The sequence below is a fragment of the Littorina saxatilis genome, unplaced genomic scaffold (assembly GCF_037325665.1).
Source record: "Littorina saxatilis isolate snail1 unplaced genomic scaffold, US_GU_Lsax_2.0 scaffold_2179, whole genome shotgun sequence".
Classification (NCBI taxonomy): domain Eukaryota; kingdom Metazoa; phylum Mollusca; class Gastropoda; order Littorinimorpha; family Littorinidae; genus Littorina; species Littorina saxatilis.
In genome coordinates this window covers 1-17,453 of record NW_027125889.1, presented here as the reverse complement: position 1 = coordinate 17,453, position 17,453 = coordinate 1, and the positions used below count along the sequence as shown (strand labels likewise).

Genomic DNA, 17,453 nt, shown 5'->3' with positions numbered 1-17,453 from the left:
CCATACACTGCTTTCAATCAGCGGTTTCAACACTATGACTAGTTCGCGTACTCTACCTTCAACATACTAATTCTCTCTCTCTCTCTCTCTCTCTCTCTCTCTCTCTCTCTCTCTCTCTCTCTCTCTCTCTCTCTCTCTCTCTCTCTCTCAGGCGCGACCCTCTGCGCGACCCTCTGAGGTCACCGTTGCTGACAGCGAAAGCGTGGTTGGCCCTCAGATATCCCCATTGGTGCCTTCCGCTTCTTCTTTGACTCATGCCGGGCAAACTGAGTCGACAACGCCCCCTACTTCAGAGCCCCCCTCCGTCGATCAGCCTGACACACCCACCCACCCGTCCAATCATCTCCTCCCTTCAGTCCTTGAGTCTGATCAAGCTGCACCAGTCCGTGGCGACGAAGACGAAGACAACGCAATCTCCCCTGGACCCTCCACCGGCTTACTGTCTGTGTCTGTGCGACCCTCTGAGGTCACTGTTGCTGACAGCGAAAGCGTGGTTGGCCCTCAGATATCCCCATTGGTGACTTCCGATTCTTCTTTGACTCCTGCCCAAACCCTGCCTGAGGCATCTCCCACGACAGAGGGCCCCACTCTCACTTCCCCTTACCTGCCAGACCTACTGCAGAACTATCAGATGATGTTCAGTCTCTGATAGAAACTGCAAAATATCAAGTAAAGGCGGACCTAAAACAACACATGAAGGTGAAATTTGAGAAGGTTTACGAAATCATGGACGCACTCCAACGAGAGAACAACAGACTTTCCAAGGAAATGCATGACCTAAAATCCCAGTTAGGCGACTGCAAGAAACAACTGCAGACACAGAGTGAGTCTCACCAGAAACCAAAGACGTCTTCCGTTCACACAGAAACGGACGGCCTGCCTGATGCCAGCGCATATGATTCTCCTGTTGCCACGGAGTGTGTTGATGTCTGCACCGTCAGTGTTGCAAACATGTTTTCTGTGCTCTCTGATCGAGATACTCTTTCCACCTGCACAGGCAATACAGAGGTTGTCGTGCGCAACGCAAACCAGGAAAAGCTAATGACAGGTGACAAACCAGAAGCAACAGCAGCAGTCAAAAGACACGCAGTCAGCAGGCCCATGACAGGTGACAAACCAGAAGCAACAGCAGCAGTCAGAAGACACGCAGTCAGCAGGCCAATGACAGGTGACAAACCAGAAGCAACAGCAGCAGTCAGAAGACACGCGGTCAGCAGGCCAATGACAGGTGACAAACCAGAAGCAACAGCAGCAGTCAGAAGACACGCGGTCAGCAGGCCCATGACAGGTGACAAACCAGAAGCAACAGCAGCAGTCAGAAGACACGCGGTCAGCAGGCCAATGACAGGTGACAAACCAGAAGCAACAGCAGCAGTCAGAAGACACGCGGTCAGCAGGCCCATGACAGGTGACAAACCAGAAGCAACAGCAGCAGTCAAAAGACACGCGGTCAGCGGGCCCATGACAGGTGACAAACCAGAAGCAACAGCAGCAGTCAAAAGACACGCAGTCAGCAGGCCCATGACAGGTGACAAACCAGAAGCAACAGCAGCAGTCAGAAGACACGCAGTCAGCAGGCCCATGCACACCGTGAAAACACCGCGACAGCGACTAGCGGAGTGCAGAGTGGCCCCAGAAACCACGCACGTGTTGATTGGAGACTCTGTTCTTTGCCCTGTCAGACCAGAGCTTACATTTCCAGGAAAACGTGTAGAAAACATCAGTGTTTCTGGCCTAGCCTTGGACGATATAGCACATTGGCTTAAGCATATTCCCCAATGCCCTAATGTGCTACTTGCTGTTGTGCATATCGGCATTAACACATGCCGAGAAAATACCATCACCGAAACAAACTGGAGTGCCATTATAAAACTAGTGAAAAAAGTCTTTCCCAATGCACGCTCTCACTTCTCCTCCATCGTCCCACCATGTGGAGAACATCCACTGAAGAAGACCGTCGCATCGTCAAACGACGCCCTGGTCAGGGCCTGCAGCAAGGAGAAGGTGTTGCTGGTCGACCACACCCCGACCTTTCTCACCAGCAATGGAGCTCCACGGAAGGCCCTGTACAAGGACGACATTCACCCCAGTCGTCAGGGCACCGGCAGACTGGCGTGCAACATAAAGTACGCTGGCCAGCTGCGTGATGTCATCCATAGCGGTACCCGCAAACCATTGTTGGAGACCCCCGCACATAACCCGGTTCAGGCCCCCGCACAACATCCATATCGCCGTGCTGAGGTTACAGAACACGGAGCGCAGGGGCAGCCACCGAGGAACGGTCCCGGTCATGTCCGGTTCTCTCCACCAGCGAGACAGCCATGGCAGGGTCGTAATGACTGCGACAGCCACATGCCACTAGTCAACCGAGACAACAGCCACATGCCACTAGTCAACCGAGACAACAGCCACATGCCACTAGTCAACCGAGACAACAGCCACATGCCACTAGTCAACCGAGACAACAGACACCGTCTCGTTAGTGGACCAGCCTCTTCATTCGAAAGCCCCCCGGGCTTTCCCCTCTCGCCGCCGCCTTACTGGTGGCATACAGCGAGGCGACTTCACCCCCAGCCCTGGACTGGGCCACACCCCTTCTCTCCTCATGGGAGCGCTGTGTTCCCCTTGGGGTATGGCTGTCCACCTCCTGCCTTCCCGCAACACTACCCCTACCAGGGCGGCGTGATGGCCGCTACACTTGTTTAGGTGATCATTCGTCAGTCTGTGTGACTTCGAAAGAGAGTATGTTCCGAATGAAAACAATGACTTGCATATGTGTGTGTGTGTGTGTGTGTGTGTGTGTGTGTGTGTGCGTGTGTGCGAGAGCGTAACTATGTTGTGCGAATACCACTCTGTATGATGTGTGTTTATGTGTGCGTGCATACGTGCGTGCGCGCGCGCGCGCGCGCGCGTGTGTGTGTGTGTGTGTGTGTGTGTGTGTGAAACAGAAAGAGAAAGACTCATAACAAGTATACCAATACCAGTATTCGTATAAATGTGCGAATTTCAAATGCTCGTGGCCATTGACTATCGGAGAGATTCCTTACTAACCAAGTAAGTGGGTGCCCTCTCTGCAGTGTGTAGTTTGCATCTTGTCCTATCCAAAGGGCCAGATGCTAAACGGTGACATTGTCGATATTGTGTGTGTAGTTTTAAAACTACAGTGTTTTAGTGCGACCCTTGACTGTGTTCAATCAAAAGTGACCCGAAGACTGTGAATTTACACTTACTCCAACGTGTGAAACCTTTCTTCTTATACTTTGAGAAGTCAGGTTGATAATAACTGTGTGCTTGTGTCTACTGATCTAGTCACAACTGTGTCGTTATTTGCGATCATCCACGTTCAAGTGTGCGTGTGTCTCATTGTTTGACAACAGTCTTCAACTGAAAGTACGAATATTAACTTTATCACCACTTTTGGACAGTCTCGGAGACGTCGCCCTTTGCTTATTGATTGTTGTTGTCTGCGATCGCTATTACAGTATCACTTTTTACTTACTTATTTACTTAGTATTAATTAGTAACTTACTTCTTCGTTCAAAGTAGTTTATTGTCTCCTTTTTCATTATTACAGTTCTATTCCTTTTTGATAACATATTTTTGTGTTTCTTAATTGCTTTTTTTTCTCGTTTGCTATTTACTTTTAGTTTGTTTAATTTGTACCAAGATATTTCAGTAGATATATCGATTTATTTTAACGCTCAGGAGTTAGAACGTTGTTATACTTATAGTTTCACGATGAGCAGCTGTCCAAACGCATGGCCCACTAAAGAGGGTTTTCGCGGGGGACACCTGAATATAAACCATGCAATTAACAAAATGACTGACATATCTACTATGCTTTTAAATTCTGGTTCAAGCTTTCACGTTTTTGGGTTTTCAGAATCCAGATTATCTCACCAGATTTCAGATTCTGATGTTGCTATTCCTGGTTACAATGTATTACGAAGAGACCCACAGCAAAGTAAAGAAACTGGTTTGCTATTGTACATAAGCGAATCAGTTAGTTATACACGATTAACACACCTTGAGCAGTTTGTGGAATCGGTGTGGATAGAAATTAAGTTGAAAAGAGCACCTCCACTCCTTATAGGTTTCTGTTATAGAAATCCTGCAGAGCGAGCAAACTGGTCAGATAATTTTACACAGATGTTAGATGCAGTCTTGCTCGAATCAAAGGAAATAATTCTGTTAGGAGACTTTAATATTAATTTGTTAAAACAGAACAAAATGTGGCTTGATATGCTTAACCTCTATAATCTCAAACAAATAGTATGCACACCTACGAGAGTCACAGCAACCACCAGCACTCTGATAGATCATATTTATATGACTGATCATCGTAACATTGTTGAATGTTGTGTTCCAGCTAGTGGTTGCAGTGATCACTTTCCCATTTGTCTAACGTGGTCGAGAAAGGGTGTAAAAATTCCTAAAGCTGGCCACAAGACAATAAAATATAGATCCTTTTCTCAATTCAACGAAGACACATTTCTCCGTGACCTCTGTAATTCCTCTCTCCCTGAGGTTTATAATCATACGAATCCTGATGCTGCTCTAACGCACTGGCTGAATGCTTTCACTAACATTTATGATCAACATGCTCCATGGAGAATTAAGAGAGTCAAACACATAGTAAAACCTAAGTGGTTTGATGATGAATTACAAGATGCAATTGATCATCGTGATTTTTTAAAGTCAATCGGTAAAGAAGAGGAGTATAGAGAACAGAGAAATAAAGTTAATTCAATGAAACGATTAAAAAAAAGAAAGTATTTTCAAGACCTTGCTTCTTCAAAACAAAATTCAAAGAACATTCGGAAAGCAATAAATGAACTTACAAATAAAACGACTGCATCTACTTCAAGTTGCCTAAAGGACATATCACCTGATGATTTAAACACACATTTTTCCAAAATAGCTGAAAAGGTTGTTATAAATGATAAAACAACCTTAAATAAATTGGAAGTTTTGGAAGACTTCTGTAAATCAAAACAAATTTCATCTCAGTTAAATATTCCTCCGCTTACGGTGCCTGAAGTATTTCACGCACTCGCTCATTTAAAGCAAACGGGTACCCGGGGAATAGACGGGCTTGATGGAAGGATTCTAAAGTTATCAGCCCCTGTAATTTCTGACACCCTCACTTACATTTATAATCTCTGTTTAGAAAAAAACTATTTTCCAATAGCCCTCAAGCAGGCTAAAATCATTCCTCTGTTTAAATCTGGCGAAAAGAAAGACCCCTCAAATTACAGGCCGATTTCTATACTGTCAGTATTATCAAAACCACTGGAACGACATATAAACAAACACCTATTATCGCACTTTGACCTCAATCAATTATTTCACCCTAACCAGTCTGGATTTAGAGCTCATCACTCCTGTCACACTGCCTTAGTCTCTCTTGTTGATCAGTGGTTGGAAAAGATCAACGATAATGAATTTTGTGGAGCTGTTTTTGTCGATTTTGCCAAAGCTTTTGATGTAATTGATCACAAGTTGTTACTGAGGAAACTCACATTGTATGGACTCGGGATTGATTCTGTTGAACTTATAACTTCTTTTCTTATTGACAGGCAACAGGCTGTATACGCAAACGCCTCAGCATCAAGTATGCAGGATGTACGATATGGCGTACCACAAGGGTCAGTTTTAGGCCCTCTCCTCTTTTCTATATACATAAATGACCTTCCCCTTCACATTGAGAATTTATGTGAACTTTTTGCAGATGACACAACCATACATTCTAGTAACACAAATTTAAGTCGTTTATCAGAAACACTGCAAGAAAGTTTAAACCAGTTGAGTGAATGGACTGAGCTAAATCACATGTCCCTTAACCCCCAAAAAACAAAAAGCATGATAATAACAACTAGGCAAAAACGCCAGAACATAACCTCAATATTTCACGATCTAACGGTTAATAATAAACTTGTTGAAAAAGTCGACCATCATAAAGTTTTGGGAGTGACCATTGATAACAACCTGTCTTGGTCACACCACATCGAACAACTGTCTAAACAAGTGTCCAAGAAGGTCTATCTATTATCTAGAATCAAGCACTTTCTGAATTTGGAAGCCAGGAAATTATTCTTTAATGCTCATATTCAGTCTGTTATTGACTACGCGTCTACCTTGTGGGACTCGGCAAGTGAAAATTCATTCAAACCACTAATTAGATTACATAAACGAGCGCTTAAAGTAGTCTTATTAAAGAAAACAACCCTATCTGAGTTAGACTACATGAACTTAGGCATTCTTCCTCTGAAGGCAAGGCTAAGTTATAATAAAGGTACCCTTATGCATAAAATTATTCATGGATGTGTACCTCAAACCATATTTTCCAAATTCACGTTAAAAACTTCACGCCAATTGATGAGACTGAACATGCCTCTGCCTAGGATTGACCTATTCAAATCTAGTTTAGTCTATTCAGGTAGCAGTCTCTGGAACACTCTTCCGACAATCCTACGGCAAACTAGCAGCACAAACGTTTTTAAGACCAGATATACGTCTTATCTCATGAAGTATAAATAAACATCTGTGTCGCTAGAATGGTTGTAAAACCAACAACCGGTGCTTTTTAACAATGTATTATTATTTTTATATACACTGATTCTTTCGAATGTGTATGTCAATGGGCATGGCACTTACAACGTTGTTGCGTCAGTGCAATCTACTCTATAATTCTTAACTCATGTCAAATGAACTTACATTTTTCATTTAAGCAATGTATTGTATGTAAATTGATGATATGTTCTTACTTTCATTTCTATTATAATCATGTAGCAGTAGTTTGTTTTCTTTACTTGCTTATTCTTTAGCAATTTTAGACTAGTCCCTCTTTAGGGCGAGGGCCAGATGTAAAAAAGCAGATCACTGCTTACTCTATTACCCTCGTAAAATAAAGAATTGTTCTTGTTCTTGTTCTTGTTCTTGTTCTCACCCTCTCTCTCACTCTCTCTCTCTTTCTCTCACCCTCTCTCTCACTCTCTCTCTCTCTCTCTCTCTTTCTCTCACCCTCTCTCTCACTCTCTCTCTCTGTCTCTTTCTTTCACTCTCTATCTCTCACTCTCTCTCTCTATCTCTCTCTATCTCTCACTATCTCTCTCTCTCTCTCTCTCTCTCTCTCTCTCTCTCTCTCTCTCTCTCTCTCTCTCTCTCTCTCTCTCACTCTTGTGGTGTCGTCCTGGTGGACCGCAGTCTTGAGACCTCTCGCCGTCGTCTGTTGTTTGTCACCTGTTACCTCTCCTGACGGCTGAATATCCTTGGCATTCGATGTCAGTAATCCCACACGTTTTGGGCTTATTTTTGTGGGCCACAAACGCGAAATGTGCCTCACAAATTTTTGGGCTTATTTTTGTGGGGCACATTTTGGTTTTGTGGGCCACAAACTGTATTTGTGGAGCATAAAATAAGGGGCACAAATTAAGCTTCATAAAAAATAAGGACAAATATTTGTGGGGCTTAAACAGTGTTTTTGGCCAAAAAAATGTTTTGGGCTCTTTTTTTTCCTCCTTATTTTGGACGTTGAGCGTGGTTTTCAGACCTACTGCGTTTCGGTTTTTAGTTAATGGCGGTCGAAGGCGATCTGTTTGGACAGAATCTCCAATGGCAATGGTGTTTGCTAATGCGAGAGAATTGGGACGGGCGAACCTTTGCATATTAACCAGAGGTAAGTTTCCATGTTTCGTTTCATAACTGAGAGTGGGTTTATGGTAGTATGTGTTGCAACAGGTGTCATTTCGACTCACTCGAGTCAGTGTCAGTGTCACTGTGACTGTCAGTCCACAGGCACAAGGTATCGTTCACTGAACCAACACGAAGTTGCCCTGTACAGGGATTTTCTCATTAATTTGAAGAAGAAGATTACCACTACCACGTTTTTGCAACCTCTTTTCAAGGTGCATGATCATAATATTTTATAAATTCTTTTTGTTTTTAAAGATTGAGTCTAACTTGAAATACTCAAATAGGTAACCTTCTGATCGGCCGTTCCCAATTATTTTACTTGCAGGTTGGCATCAATCAGAAGAGAGCTAGAGCTAGTATGTTCAACTTCAAGGTCTCCTCTCAGCTGAAAAAGCCAACCGATTGCTGCATGATCTTGAGGCTGTCACTGACAGAAGTAAAATATTTGATGCCACTGCCAGTAACAAATCAGGTAAGAGTAAGGCTAAGAGGTTTTATTATGTACAACTGTCAGTGTTATGATGTACAGTGTGTTTTTTCCTTCCCCTCCCTTACATTCTCAAGTTCTGGTCAGAATAACTCATATGGAGGTGTGTGTGTGACTGTGAGCAAGACTGAAAGAGTGTTTTCATTTTATTTTTATAATTCATGTTCAGGGATAATAATAAAATAATGAACACCTAAGAGTCCAAACCACAGAACTGCTCGAACCTCTTAGCTTTATTTCACCAGTATGATGATCATGCAGTTCCTCCAGTATTAGAATCATTTCTAATACTAGAAGCGCATGACTTTCAGTGTGTACCTTTAAGTTTAATAAAGTACAATGTATTGCTGTAAACAGTCACTCACTCACTCACTGTCAGGATATATCTCATTCTCAGTGAAACTGTGTGTCAAGTTCTATTATTTTTTTCCTTTGTGCTCTACACACATGCATACATGTTATACATACATATATATATATATATACATGTTATGTAATATGCATGTATATATATATGCACACATCAACTTGTCTACATTGTATGTCTGTCACTCTATCAGTCTATGTGAACAGATTCAGTTCACTGATTCAGTCAAAACTTCACTAAATGTAAAAGGACTTATAAAATTTTATATTCTAGAAAGATATCAATACCACTGTCCCACAGTATCATAAGAATCAAGCGTTAATGTTGGTTTGGTCGTCTGTTGTCGTTTTTTGTTGTTGTTGTTTTATGGGGGAGGGTGCAGTGTGTAAATTCATCTGGTTCTGTGGACAGTGTGTTTGTTGTTCCTCCACATAGCTAAATATCATACTGCATGTAGCTCCTAGTACTACTTGTCCTGTCAACTAACTGTTTTAAATTTGTTGCTCAGAGGAATGTTACTTCAGCCAATATTATATATTACAGGTTGGCATCGATCCGGCACAGTGGAAGAAGCAGATTGATTCCTTCATGATCGGGAGGCTGTCAAGACTCAAATGGGAAATATTTCATGCTAATGGCAATTCAGGTAAGAGTTCTGCTACATGATCATATTGTGTTTTATCCTCCCTCTCAGTCTCAAGTTCTGGTTACATTCTGACTGTTGGTGTGTGTGTGTGTGTGTGTTTGTGTGTGTGTGTGTGTGTTTGATTTTCCCTGGCCAGTCAGGAGAGCTGCCAGACATTAATAGTAATAATACCTGCAGATTTTTCTAGCCCTGCAGATTGATGTTACAGACCTTTGCTTTGCTTTTTGAATTTGATAGCAAGCGCTGACAGGGAATGTGTCTTCTATATTTCATATGTTAAAAAGTAGGCATTGGAACTTGTCTACCAGGGAATTAGAATGTTTACGCTCTTGGCATTTATGTGGGTTTAGTGTGTGTGTGTGTGTCAGTTACAAACACAATTTACTCCTTACTCATACTTAAAACTTGTTCTTGTCATTGTGTTTGGATTTAAGATCAGTTCCTTTGTCATTCATTTGTCAGTAGGGACAGAAGATGACGAAGACCTGGCCAGTGAATGTGGATGAAAAGCAGTGCTATCCAGGTCCAGCTGTGATCGATGGGGAAACTACAGCAACAGCGGCAGTAAATGTCCACTCAGTATTGGTTGTACTGAGCATTACAACTTGTTGCTATTGTAAATTTGTGTCAATGTTTTAAAGGCCCACTACGCCTCATTTAAAAAGTTGTCCTCACCTTTAACATGGGATAAGACCATCCCTCCACTTGGTCACAGACCAAAAATCAACACTTTGACTGCTTTCTGTTGTGAGGTAGATGTTTTGGTGGTTGCGGTGAATTTATTTTTTCTTTCGAAGAAGCTGTACCTGAATGTATTCTTTAAAAAGATACCACTCTGCATAGAGAGCCTTGAGGCAGTTCATTTTTGGTATGCAACTATTAGTGCCCGTATGGTCTTATTTCATTTAAAAGCCTCGGGGATGTCGTCAGGCGTCCGACATAGACGGATTGAAAGGCTCAGATGTCTGATTCACATAGCCGCATGGCGGTCAGATGTCCAGGCATGGTACTCTTCCGCCGATCGGCGGAAATCCGCCGAAAACAAAAATCTAAAAAAATTTAAAAAAAATTAAAAAATTTTTTTAAAAAAATCCGCCCATTCACTTGAGATTATTATTTTTTCTTACTCAAGCCTTGTTATCTTTCACTTATATCCCTCTCAGCTTCAAGGAGAGGGCACTAAACACATTTGAATTAGTAAAAAGTCGTCAGCTTCAGGGAGCGTTGCCCCCTCACCCCCACAAAGGGCGCTGCCCCTTGACCCCGCCAGGCTGCCCCTGGACCCCCGGCTTTATTTCAGCTGAAACTGCCCTTCCTTCAGTACCATGCCTGGATGTCCTATCGTTTTGAACTGAGCGCTGTCATTGTCCTATAAGAACTCTATTCCTTCGGACAGCGCACTATTCTATATTTTTCTCTCAAGATACACATTTTCAAAAAGCGACCGAGCACTCTCGCGTATTTGTGCACTGAAGTTGTGCAGTGCGGATCTTGTGTTTTCGGGAATTCCAAACCGTTTGTGATATGGGCTGTTTGGGCACACCTGTCTGCAGCACATTAAAGTTAGGAGTACGGGAGACAACTCCAACTGACCATAAGTCTTGCATCTGCTTTTGGTTTCAGTTCAAGACATTTTGACGAAGCGCATTGAATTATGCCACCGAAATAAAACTAAGGCCTGTCCACTTACAAAAATTGCTCGGTCAAAGTACAGTAAATCTTACATTTTGTTAAGGAAATGTGCGGCAGTAAAATTGAATTTGGAGAATACATGGAATAACCTGGTTTTCTGGGAAGTGACATAAAAATTAATAGAACAATTGTGAATACTTCTTCTTCTTCTTCTGTTTTTCGTGGGCTGAAACTCCCACGTACACTCATGTTTTTGTACGAGTGGATTTTTACCTGTATGACCGTTTTTACCCCGCCATTTAGGCAGCCATACGCCGCTTTCGGAGGATTGTGAATACTGATCGACATAGAGTGCCATTGCTATGGAAACAGTCGTTACATTGGATTTCTAGGAAACAGTTTAACAGCGACATAATACATCAGAAATTCCTAATATTTGGCACAAAGATGCACATGTATCATATCAACAATCATATAGAACGATTTTTTTACAACAGACTACAGTTGAATTTTAATATCTTTTGTCATAAGAATGAACAAATTTCTCACTGCATATTCATTACAATACCCCCCGCGGGTTAGGGGGAGTCCCATATTGGTTGGGACGAGAAAGAATTTACCCGATGCTACCCAGCATGTCGTAAGAGGCGACTAACGGTTCTGTTTCTCCTTTTACCCTTGTTAAGTGTTTCTTGTATAGAATATAGTCAATGTTTGTAAAGATTTTAGTCAAGCAGTATGTAAGAAATGTTAAGTCCTTTGTACTGGAAACTTGCATTCTCCCAGTAAGGTCATATATTGTACTACGTTGCAAGCCCCTGGAGCAATTTTTTGATTGGTGCTTTTGTGAACAAGAAACAATTAACAAGTGGCTCTATCCCATCTCCCCCCTTTCCCCTATCCCATCTCCCACCTTTCCCCGTCGCGATATAACCTTTAATGGTTGAAAACGACGTTAAACACCAAATAAAGAAAGAAAGAAAGAAAGATTCATTACAATAATTAATTTAAATTCAAATGTAGTTGTTTAAAAAAAACAAACACTTTCTATATGATTGTAGATATAATACATGTGTATCCTTGTGCCAAATATTATGAATTTCTGATGTATGATGTTGCTGTAAAGCCGTTTTCTAGAAATCCCATTTGACGCTGTAAATGCCAGTTTTCATCGCAACAGCAGTCAATATCCATCCACAATGTTTTCATTCATTTTCATAAGTCACTTCAATAACTACCCAGAAAACTAAGTTATTCCTTGACTGTATTCTTCAAGTTTAAGTTTGGTCATTTTACTGCCGCACATTGCCTTAAATCATAAATAAAGGGTTCCAGTAACATACCTTTCTTCTTTATTGATTATGAACTTTGGAAGATTAGATGTTGGATCTGTTTTTAAAAAATATTTCCTTGATGTGTTGTACTAAGATCAACCGTCTGCTTGGACATATACTAAAGATCCACTACCTGGCTGCTGTCTGCGGAAAATCAATTAATTCATAGAAAAATATGCCTTTCAGGGAAGCAGCTAGCCGGTTGACTGTACATGTGTTTGTGTAGAGGTGTTCTTATTGCATGTTCAAGCCAGGACAGATGGTGACCTGAAACATTTACACATTACATATGTATGCAGGACTGCTACTTTTAAGCTTAGGTGCAAGTGACGAAGTGTGATGATATATTTGTTTGACTGATTATGGGCATTAAAATAAAACTGCAAAAAGAATACTTACACTTGAGATCTGATTTTGTGTGTGTGTGTGTGCGCATGAGGGTGTGTGTGGGCAATTTGACATACTAGCAGAAGAAACAAACAGAGGTAACTGATAAACTGCATTTATTAACACAAAGATGTAAACAAAGTGAGTTCACACATTTCACAAAAGTAAAACAAGGCAGTCTCACATGCATTCACAATATTTAGTACTCGACTCGCATGAATGGCCAAAGATTATAGGCTGAGAATGCAAGTTCTAATTTGGCACATTTGTACATGTAGCTGCATCCGCTAGACATATATATATCCATCTTACAATAAAAAAAACTACCGGTTAGGACATCTGCCTGAAAATCTAGGTCCTAGGTTCGAATCTCTGCAGAGGCATTTAATTTTTCCCCTTGGTTGAAATAAAAAATGCTCAATCCAGAGAGAGCAACCGTAAAGTTACCAGGGTAAAAGTAAAGCGTTGAATGCAGCTATGAAGGTCATGCCAGCAGTGTGGGTCAAGATTCAGGCCGCCTTTTATGCACAGAATTCTGTGTAGGATTCTCAGCTCTATCTTTACAAACACATAATCCCCAAGTCATACAGTGGAACCCCCCTTTTAAGACCCCCTCCATGACCTTGTTTTCTCAGACTTTCTGTTCATAACCTCTGTAAATTTACCTCCATTTTAAGACCCCCTCCTTTTTAAGACCTGATTTTCTTAGATTTCTGGAGGTCTTAAAAGGGGGTTCCACTGTAGCTGTAAGACATAATTTTGTTTAAAACACTTATGCCTTTTGGGGGAAATAAATTAATAAGAAAAGACATCACCACACTAAGAAGTCAGGGTGCTGACTTTTGCTATGTGACCAAGTGGAAGGATTTTCTTATCCCATGCAAAAAGCCTGATGAAGGTCTGACACAGTGAGGCGAAGTGTTTTAATGAGGCAGAGCAGGCATTTAAAAAATAAGTTCACTACATCCAAGTGAAAGACACAATCTTGGCAGACTGTATTACAAAAGCAACATTTCAGCACAACATAAGAATGAATTGAACCATCCAGGATGCACCAGAACGACCCAAAAACAGAATCAATGAAAATTTTAAACAAGATAAAGTACTGACTAGGATTCAAAGGAAGAAAAAGTCATGGGTTAACACATTTCATGTGCATAATGCAGTTTAAAGATCTAAATTCTAATATTGCAAACAAAGTCTATGTACATGAACACGCATTGACCGAAACATACACACACATCTCCCAAAGCTAAGCCTGTGTGTAAAATACTGCCTGTGAACAGCTTAACTTAAAGCACTCAAACAACATAAAAGATAATACCACTTTATGTAGTAAAAACAAACAAACCGCTGTTTGCTGTAAGAAAATATCTGCATACCAAACACTACCTGTATTGACAACTTACATAAGTCAAAATGTACCCTTGATCCACACCGCACCACACATTATTTGTGTAGAATGTTATGTGTTACATGTTCATTTCACCACTAAGGCAACAGAAAACCTCTGTAAGTGTAAGCATCTTCAGATGGACTATATTAAAGCAGTTCTGGTAGCTCTGTCAGCACAGAATGGACTGAATCTGATCATCATCCGCAGCAAAGCCAGGCACCACTCTGCAAGCTGCCTGCACGTCATATCTCGGCACCTCACTTCCTGGAAAATAAAGAAAATGTATTACTGAGCACATCCAGACTTTGCTGTGCGCTGATGGGGATATGTTTTGGGTATCGAGAAGAGGGTGTGTGTTGGGGGTGGGGGTGCGGGAAGGTAGGTAGGAGGTATTACTTGTTCTTCACAAGATCAGTGGGATGGAGAATAGTGTGGGTGATACTGACAGTGACAACTATGAACTAAACTGTAAACATTGTTCTGTAATATTACAGGTGCCATCATTCCTTCCTGTGAAAACCATTTATTTCATGGATAATTTTATACTTTCATCATTAAAATTAAAAAGACTTCCTCACAAAGTTACCTTTCTAACAACATGATATCTTGTTATGCTGCTGATGTGAGCAGCTTTTCTGGAATATGATGGAAAGTTACTATTTTTTAAATTCAGCATGAGCCCTCATCCCACACACATATTTAGCGTTGACACCTTACAGTTTTGTTGAGAAATGTGATGTGAATTCATTCAGAAAATTCTAACTCTGCGCAGGGGCAGTCAGGGTGTTGGATGTAGAAGTAGGTATCCAAATACACAGGTGGTATTACATACAATTTACATTGTAACTCTTATTCCATGTAAAAAATAATAATTAAAAAAATGGCCAGATCTGTGATTGTGAGCCAAGGAAAGGACTGACTGTTTTTAAAATAATTCCAGTAATGAGTAAATCTTTCATTCTAGCTATTTCCTGGTTTTTTTTCTTGCATCGCAATAGTTCAATGTTCATACAAACAGTATAATGCACTTTATGAGTATAGGGTTGCAACAAACTTTAAGATGGGAAGCAGAGAGAAAATAAAGATATTTGTACCATTAGGCAAAAAAACCACAGGTGTGGTTAAGGTAACATAGCCAAAATAAATAGGGTAGGAAGTTAGGCAATCACTTTTTTTTCTTAATAGCAGAGCAACCAAGCGTGTAGCAATCGCAACCGAAGAAGATGCCGCCATTTTTGTCATGGCAAGCGTCTGTTGGGCCTTTTTAGTAATTTCCCCTGCATCGTCTGTCGTCTGCATGACGACTCGAGCGCTTTCGCTTTCATTGCGTTTTCTGCACTCGCTTTCTTGTTTTCATTTTTTTGGGTACAAATTTATGTAATAAAAAGTTATTGGGTCGGCCCCTAAAAATAGGGTAGGTCGGGTTACCGTAACCACACCTATTTTTTTTTTTAGGCCTTATGTATATATATACAAAGTACATCATACCAATTACCATGCACAGTATTACTATGCATCTTCAAATATATGAATAATTTCATAGATCTACAAAGTACTTGTAATACAATTTACAAAGAACAAAAGACTGCTGAATTATCTACATCAGTACATGTTTATAGCTTCAGACTACAATCAATCAATCAATATGAGGCTTATATCGCGCGTATTCCGTGGGTACAGTTCTAAGCGCAGGGATTTTTTTTTTATTTAAAAAAAAAAATTATGCAATTTATATCGCGCACATATTCAAGGCGCAGGGATTTATTTATGCCGTGTGAGATGGAATTTTTTTTACACAATACATCACGCATTCACATCGGCCAGCAGATCGCAGCCATTTCGGCGCATATCCTACTTTTCACGGCCTATTATTCCAAGTCACACGGGTATTTTGGTGGACATTTTTATCTATGCCTATACAATTTTGCCAGGAAATACCCTTTTGTCAATCGTGGGATCTTTAACGTGCACACCCCAATGTAGTGTACACGAAGGGACCTCGGTTTTTCGTCTCATCCGAAAGACTAGCACTTGAACCCACCACCTAGGTTAGAAAAGGTGGGAGAAAATTGCTGACGCCCTGACCCAGGGTCGAACTCGCAACCTCTCGCAAGTGCGTTACCACTCGGCCACCCAGTCCATCACCAATACCTATATATATATATAAATTTTACCATACAGATTTGACAAGCAAAAGCTGTAAGTGGTAAAGAAATGTGTAACTTACTCTTCAGGGGTAGTCTGTAATGTAAAGCACCACGCCAAGTCATCCTGATGTACCTCTCCAGTACATGTATCCATGTTTAAAGGTAAACTGTTGGAACTGGAAGACAGGAGCTGTATGAATGATGCACATCATCTCTGGTTTCTCGGGAGGCCTGAAAAAACCAGAACAATATTAACATAACATGTCTTGAAAATGAAATAAGTACTATTTCAACTTCACTATCACAGTATCAGAGGCAAATCACTCACTAATTCAGTAATTGTTTTGTTTATTCTTTTACAAACATAGTTCATACACTGATACAGCAGCATTTGATTCTGTGCATGCAGATTAAAGATGTCAAGCATTTTATAAACTTGAGTAAAAAAAAAGAACACAACAAAAACACACTCAGTGACTCACAGTCACACCCAGTGGCAGTGAGTTACTCAGTAACACACACATGTATACACAACAGATAAATCTTGCTCAGTTCTACAAAGGCCACGTTTGCAATGGTCATGTCTTGGATTTTAAAAACAATAACTTACCTGCTGGTTGATCCAAACCGATGATTGAAAATCAGTGAGACTGAGAGCAAAATGTCCTGTAGTGTACAGTGCGATTCATCGCCAACCTCCCCATTCAAGGCAGACCGTGTCCAAAATCAGCTGTACCATTCACATCCCGATTGCATTCCTTCAGAAGGGCAGTCAGTGTTTCAACTTCTTTGTCGATATATTTCTCTGGTGGACGTGTTGAACTGCCAAATATTAGATTCACGAACGACGGCCGCCATGTTTTTTCGTCAACACTACTATTCATGTACTCCACTGAGGAAGAGCGTTTTATTGTGTCTTAAAACCGACTTCTCGGGAAAGTGATCAATCGAATTTTATGGTCCACAAAAACTTGCTTCATATTTTATTTAAGGACTACTTTTATTTGCCTTTATTTTTATGGCGCACATTTTGTGCCCCACATTTTGTTTTGGCCTTCATTTTGTGGTCCACAAACTGGAAATGTGCCCCACAAATTTGTGGGCTTATTTTTGTGGTCCACAAACTGGAAATGTGCCCCACAAATTTGTGGGCTTATTTGTTGGATTAATGACATCGAATGCCAAGGATAGCTGAACTACGGTAGTTTTTATGAGTTACCTTCCCTGAAGACTGAAGTACAGTACCCAATATTGACGGACTGTATTATGATATCTGCTGTTATCGCATTTTTACTGATCACATGACAAAAGCAGCTGTTGTCATTGGTCAACTAGGAACTGTATATCAATTGATATCGTGCG

At 41.0% G+C, this 17,453-nt stretch overlaps 2 long non-coding RNA genes across 2 annotated transcripts; one reads left to right on the top strand and one right to left on the bottom strand.

The window, feature by feature from the left end:
• Positions 1-7,268: 7,268 nt before the first annotated feature.
• LOC138954349 (uncharacterized) lies at positions 7,269-12,553 on the top strand. Its single transcript, XR_011451799.1, has 3 exons — positions 7,269-7,678; positions 8,021-9,195; positions 9,658-12,553. It is a non-coding gene; the product is annotated as an uncharacterized lncRNA (long non-coding RNA).
• A 1,446-nt stretch (positions 12,554-13,999) lies between these two features.
• LOC138954350 (uncharacterized) lies at positions 14,000-17,280 on the bottom strand. Its single transcript, XR_011451800.1, has 3 exons — positions 16,702-17,280; positions 16,172-16,322; positions 14,000-14,208 (listed from the first exon to the last, which is right to left on the bottom strand). It is a non-coding gene; the product is annotated as an uncharacterized lncRNA (long non-coding RNA).
• Positions 17,281-17,453: the final 173 nt, after the last annotated feature.